We start from the raw sequence: 6,540 nt of genomic DNA, 5'->3' as shown, positions 1-6,540 counted from the left end.
ACAAACGGCTTGATTAACAAAAACCTTGGACCCCAGCTGTCAGCATTGCTTTTTGGTCATTCAGCAAAAGACCATGCTTCAACGGCGTTAAGTTTAGAAAAGTTTAGAAAGTGTTGCAGTTTATAAAAGACATAAAAAAACGATTAAAGAAAAAATGCTTTGCAGACCATGAACGGTCTAAGTAAGTAAAGAAGCGGATGATAAGCTAGCTCTTTATGCAAATAAGTTGGTCAGTTTAAGTTCCGAGACATGTCATGCAGCAGGAACGGAATCCTATAGTTGCTACGATTGGCTAAAGGAAAAGTTTTGCAGAATCACACGAAATCACTTCTGCAAGTGGCTGAGAATCTCGTAATGAATAAAAATTCTGTACTGAGAATTCCAAGGTGGGAGAGGCGAGATTCCTCCCCCCCCCCCCCTTCCCCCTTCTCAGAATCCTATCCTTCTTTACCTACAGCAAAAAATAAATAAATAAATAAAACTAGAGAAATTTCTACTGTGAAACTATTTGCATACAAGAGAACGGCCATTAAAATTTAACTCTTCAAAGTTTTAAGCCCTGCCCCGTTCGAAAATTCAATTTCTTTGTAGTTGCATTTTTTAAAGGTGTACTTGTCTAGACTCCTGGAACGGAAAGGTTTTTTTTTTTTAATCCGTGCTTTACAAAAGTTTCTACAGTCCATTGTTTGAAGCAGTGTCACGGCTGCCATGAGCCGCGCGGGGTACCCGCCATGTGTCCAACGCCTTGTCACGGTTCGCGCGGCTCCCCCCGTTGGAGGTTCGAGTCCTCCCTCGGGCATGGTTGTGTGTGTGTTGTCCTTAGCATAAGTTACTGTAAGTAGTGTGCAAACATACGGACTGATGGTTCAAATGGCTCTGAGCACTTTGGGACTTAACATCTGAGGTCATCAGTTTCCTAGAACTTAGAACGACTTAAACGTAACTAAATTAAGGACATCACACACATCCATGCTCGAGGCAGGATTTGAACCTGCGACCGTAGCGGTCGCGTGGCTCCCGACTGAAGTGCCTACAACCGCTCGGCCACATCGGCCGGTCTATCATGTATTCTAGAAGAGCTGCACGGTCGTCAGTGGCGCCTGTTCTTTCTAGAACAGTTACTATCTTCATATCTATGGTTAAACGTCACCCAGCCATTGACCTTCGTCTGTGCGAATGCGCACAGGCTACCGGAAATCTTACGGGAATCGTCACCTTAGTGTGAGCCAGTAATGAGTGGATGGACAAATACCTATTAAGTACATTACGTAAACGGATTGTGGGCGGTTCGGGGTGTGAGTCTCACGGGAAGCGTGCGAGGGATAAATTCCTGCAGTCGTGCTGTTCATTTGTGCCCTCGATAGCTCAGATGGATTGAGCGTCTGCCTTGTAAGCAGGAGATCCTGGGTTCGAGTCCCAGTAGCGGCACACTTTTCAGCTGTCCCCATCGAAGTATATCAACAACACCTGTCGGCAGCTGAGGGTTTCAATTAATTATCAGTTGTGTAGGTGATTCGATGAACCCTTTGCCAGGCACTTAAATGTGTTTTGCAGGGTATCCATATAGATGTAGATGATAACTCGTCCCGTGTCGCACGTGCTCAAAAGGATTCATACTGCAGAATGCATGCAAACATACTCACCGAAAATTCGGACGAATATCAAGTGCAGGCTGCCGAGTGCTGCATATCCAGCTTAGACAGATCGGCTTTTCCTGCCAAGAAGAACAGGAAGTTGCTGTCTAGGAACAATCAGAGGTAGAGGAGGGGTTGATAAATACTCCTTGACTTGCAGACTAAACGTAAATAACGAAAATACATTTTTGGTAAAAATTGGTCAAAACATAATCGGTTGCCCTCCGTATTGGATTAGCTGTTTTGAATATTGAAAATCTGACTTCAGATTCGTTTTCAGCGACATTAAAAATATATATGTAACACTCAGTTCATGCAAATCGAAGTAATAATATAACTAAATGTTTTCCCTAAACTTTGAACACATTTTTTTCGGGTAACTATTTTCTCAGAACGGCATGCAGCATAAATTAAAAGTGGTTCGATCTCTTAACTTCTACCTCTGACCCCTAAAAGTAAACACTTTTCTTAGGAACTTATAGCTATAATATGACATTTGTTAATATTAACTAATTTTTGTGTAGGCATAAGGAGTGAAAAAAACCCCTCAAAATCGAACTCAAAGTTCGAATTAGCACTGTATCGTTAAATTTAAGGTTGTTTCATTGCGGTTAGGTATGCGCTCCCATTAATTTTATGTATTATCGACTGATGTTATCCATTTTCAAGTTCAGAGAAATAATGTAGTATCAACTGATGTTACCCATTTTTGAATTCAGGTAACATCTGAGGTGCCACACTGCACGCACTCTGCGTACTCCAGTCTCGCAAGCCCTTGATCAAATCATAATTACGGGCGCCATTTTTTATTGAAAATCTAAAATTAAGCTCATAGTATTGTCACTCGTAATTCCCAAACAGATCGTTCGAATGTATTTTCATTGTCTCAAAAAAAATTTCAAATTTACCCTTTTTTGCTCATTTGTATGAGAACCTGGCCGTAACGCCGGAATATAGTCACGAGATTTTTTTTTCATAAACGCTGTACGTTCGCGAGAAGACTTTCGTTCTGCGCGTGTCGAAGGACATTCCTCAGATATTACTGTGTGTGTGCTACTCAGTCGTGCCATTTAAGTGTACATCTTTGCATAGTTTTCCTTTCACGATGTAAACAGTGTTCCGCTCAGTTGCTAACTGGCCAGTGAGTGGTTCCGAAGGTGTCGGATGTGCGGTGCGTTCGGTCTGCTAGGACAACAGCAGACTGGCGTGGTGCGATGGCAGAAGCAGACACTGAGGGAGCTAGCTGCTGGGACGCCAGCGAACAATTTATGCCAAGTAAGACGAAGAGGACTATTCTAAAATTACGAGCCGTCTAAAAAGTGTTTACCATTGGTAAATCTTGCTGTTGAGTCTGACAAAACTGACAGTTTTTCCTAGAGATACAGGAAATCCCCCCACCCCCACTCAATGAATATTTGGTTGTGATGACAGGCCGATTGGTAGTGTAGCCCGAGATCTAAGTTAGGTTGGAAGGTGGTAATTTGATTGAGAGTTGTTTACGCCAACGATTATGAATGCCGACTAAACGTTGTGCGAGCAGATTGCCCTGTAGCGTAGCCTAGTGTTTCCGTCCGCGCCACATTTAACACACTTTCTCTAACTGTGTACAAAAGTCTCACAACAGCCACGATAACTACGTTTCTGGTGGGGGGAGGGTAGAGTCCACTATGTAACTTTCACGGCAAATTTTAGTAACCGCATAAACTAACCGAAATAGAAGCGTCATTTTAACTATATTTCCTTTTGTGGGAAGATAATGGTTCTCCTCTTTTGGCAGCAACTGTAATATGTAGGCGACTTATTAGTTTTTTTTAAACTCTGAATCATGATCTCAATAGACGCAGTGCTTTTTTTACGTTACTTGATTTGTGGTCTATAGTAAACAATGCAACGAATTGGTAAATTCTTTGAAGTTTGACGTGTGTTACATAGACGACGTCTGCAATGTTCGTAAGGCCAAGTTTGCATATATTCGGTGTCTGTTTTTTTGGCCATGTACTGTATAATTAAGGGGAGGAGGATTATGTTCAAGGAGCAGTGCATTAGCAGTCTATGGAGAAATTGAGAATTTGGATCTAACGAACGGCATGCTCGGGCAGTTCGTGATATTCTGTTGACCACTGTGTAATTCGGACACAGTGATCATTGCCTCTCCCTAGTAACCAGGGGACTCGGGTGCTAATCCTGGTCTGGCACAAATTTTCAACAGTGCCCATTGACTAAAGTCTGTGCCCATTGTCAGCTAATATCATTGTTTCGGTGTTAAATAGTATTTTGTTCGCGATACGTGGTTTAGCTTTTTCATGGATAACAGCTTTGAAAAGCGTAAAGGTTATATTGATATTCGCTCGTCGTTAGTCCAAGGCAACTATAGCGATTTATAAACACAGTTGTAGTTCGTATTAAGCCCACATACGTAATTGTGTCCTGTGTTTCTTTACCAAGACCTACTCCGTAAGTAATTCCCCTGTAGTGGTATTTTGTTATTGTATTTTGTTTAAATATTTATAGACTGCAGGCTTGGATGAAATATGAAACACATGTCCGAAGTTCCTGTTGATATTGCAGATACTGTTTCATCCGTACTAGGGGCCAAAACATTTCATCAAATACAGAAGGACACAATTTGTCTCGAGATTTAGCAATTTTTCGTAATAGAGGCCTTGCGTCGATATGTTTTTCTCTAATTCTTGTTTGGATTTAATCTTAAAACACACTAACTCTTCCACCACTTATTCGATATGTGTTTTCATCCCTTTCGTAGCCTAGAGTTCCTAAACGGTCGATAATATTAATAATTTCCTTTCTCAATTTTATTTTCTGTAAAATCTCCTGTTTATGGTTATTGCTAACATGTTTCACGTTCTCACTTTTATTATTTTTATTTTTCTAGTTTTGTGCCTTGTAGCCAAATTTTCTTTGAATCTGGTTTTCAATTCTGAAATAGTAACAGTTGAAGGTCAAGAGAAGATTGCGGTCTATTTGAGGAGAGTGGCTTGGAGATTTTTTATAACAGACGTATACAGGTCATGGGGATCCTTACCTATATACATTTACTTCGAGTGTGATGTAGCCCATTCTCTTGTCATGATCTCGGCTGTATCGTAGCACATTGTCTCGGTTAGGTTGGAGATTTCTGTCGAGAGTTGCCGAAGTCAACGAAAGTGATTACAAAGTAAAGACTGTGCTAACAGAACGATCTCTAGCGTAGTCCAACACGTTCTTTCTGTCCTTTTAAAGCCTCTTTTAATTAAAAATAACTAAAGCTGCAAGATACAATCACAAAAACTGTATTACGTAATAGAGTAATCCCAGAGTATTGTTGTGTAAGTTGTGTGCGTACACTATTTTTTTTGTTAGTGAATATACACTTCTTTACTCATTTGCTGGGTTTCAGTTTTCCCCGTTTTCTGGCAAAAAACCTTTTCCTGTGAAGGGCCCATTAGCTTGTCGGTTATATTTGTGACATTCTCGACGGTCAGTAATTTCGTGATAGTCCATCCACCGGCGTCATTGTTAACATCGGATATAGATTTAAGTATTAGGAAGGCTAATATGAAGCTAATGCATGAGTAGGTCTAATAATTAATAAAAATAGGAATGCGGGTAAGCTACTACATACAGCATAGTGAACGCATTGTTGTGGCCAAGATAGCCACGAATCCCACGCCTACCAAAGTCGTAAAAGTAGTCCTCAGATGATGAAGAAATTGATGGAATGTGTGATGAGATAAAAGAAATCATTCAGATAGTGATGGGAGATGAAAATTTAATATTAATGGGTGACTGGAATTCGACAGTAGGAAATGGAAGAAAAGGAAACGTAGTAGGTGAATATGGAATGGGGGTAAAAAATTAAAGAGGAAGCCGCCTGGTTGGCTTTTGCCCAGAGCATAACTTAATCATAACTAACACTTGGTTCAAAAATCATGAAAGAAGGTTGTATACGTGGAAGAGACCTGGAGATACTGCAATATTTCATATAGATTATATAATGGTAAGACAGAGATTTAGGAACCATATTTTAAATTGTATGACATTTCCAGGGGCAAATGTGAACTCTGATCACAATATATTGATTATGAACTGTAGATTAAAACTGAAGAAACTGGAAAAAGGTGGGAATTTAAGGAGATGGGACCTGAAAGAACTGACAGAATCAGAAGTTGTACAGTGTTTCAGGAAGAGCATTAGGGAACGATCTACAGGAATGGGGGAACGTAATACAGTGTGATGGGGGATCTGAGTGGTGTACTGTCAAGGGGGAGGGGGTTCCTCAGGGATCAGTGTTGGGGCCGCTATAGTTCCTTATTTATATAAATGATATGCCCTCAAGTATTACGGGTAACTCTAAAATATTTTTGTTTGCTGATGACACTAGCTTGGTAGTAAAGGATGTTGTGTGCAACATTGACTCCGTTTCAAGTAGTGCAGTACATGACCTCAGTCCATGGCTTGTAGAAAATAAACTAACGTTAAATCACAGTAAGATTCAGTTTTTACAGTTTCTAACACACAATTCAACAAAACCTGACGTTTTAATATCACAGCATAGGCATATGATTAGTGTAACTGAACGGTTCAAATTCCTAGGTGTTCAAATAAATAGTAAGGTGTTGTGGAAAGCCCACGTTCAGGATCTTGTTCAAAGACTTAATACTGCCATTTTCACTATTCGAACGGTACCGAAAGTGAGTGATACTGCGCCAAGTAAATTAGTCTACTTTGCTTATTTCCATTCACTTATGTCGTATGGTATTATGTTTTTGGGTAACTCTTCCCATTCTAGAAGGATATTTTTGGCTCAGAAACGAGAGGTTCGGGCAAAAAGTGGTGTGAGTTCACGAACCTCTTGTCGACCTCTGTTCAGGGAGTCTGGGTATTTTGACATTGGCCTCTCAATATG

General features: G+C 40.4%; 1 non-coding gene across 1 annotated transcript; it reads left to right on the top strand.

The window, feature by feature from the left end:
- Positions 1-1,353: 1,353 nt before the first annotated feature.
- On the top strand, positions 1,354-1,428 carry Trnat-ugu (transfer RNA threonine (anticodon UGU)). The gene has a single exon. It is a non-coding gene; the product is annotated as a tRNA-Thr (tRNA).
- Positions 1,429-6,540: the final 5,112 nt, after the last annotated feature.

This window comes from Schistocerca gregaria, unplaced genomic scaffold (genome assembly GCF_023897955.1).
Source record: "Schistocerca gregaria isolate iqSchGreg1 unplaced genomic scaffold, iqSchGreg1.2 ptg000336l, whole genome shotgun sequence".
Taxonomy (NCBI): Eukaryota; Metazoa; Arthropoda; class Insecta; order Orthoptera; family Acrididae; genus Schistocerca; species Schistocerca gregaria.
This window is presented reverse-complemented; position numbering and strand designations above follow the sequence as displayed.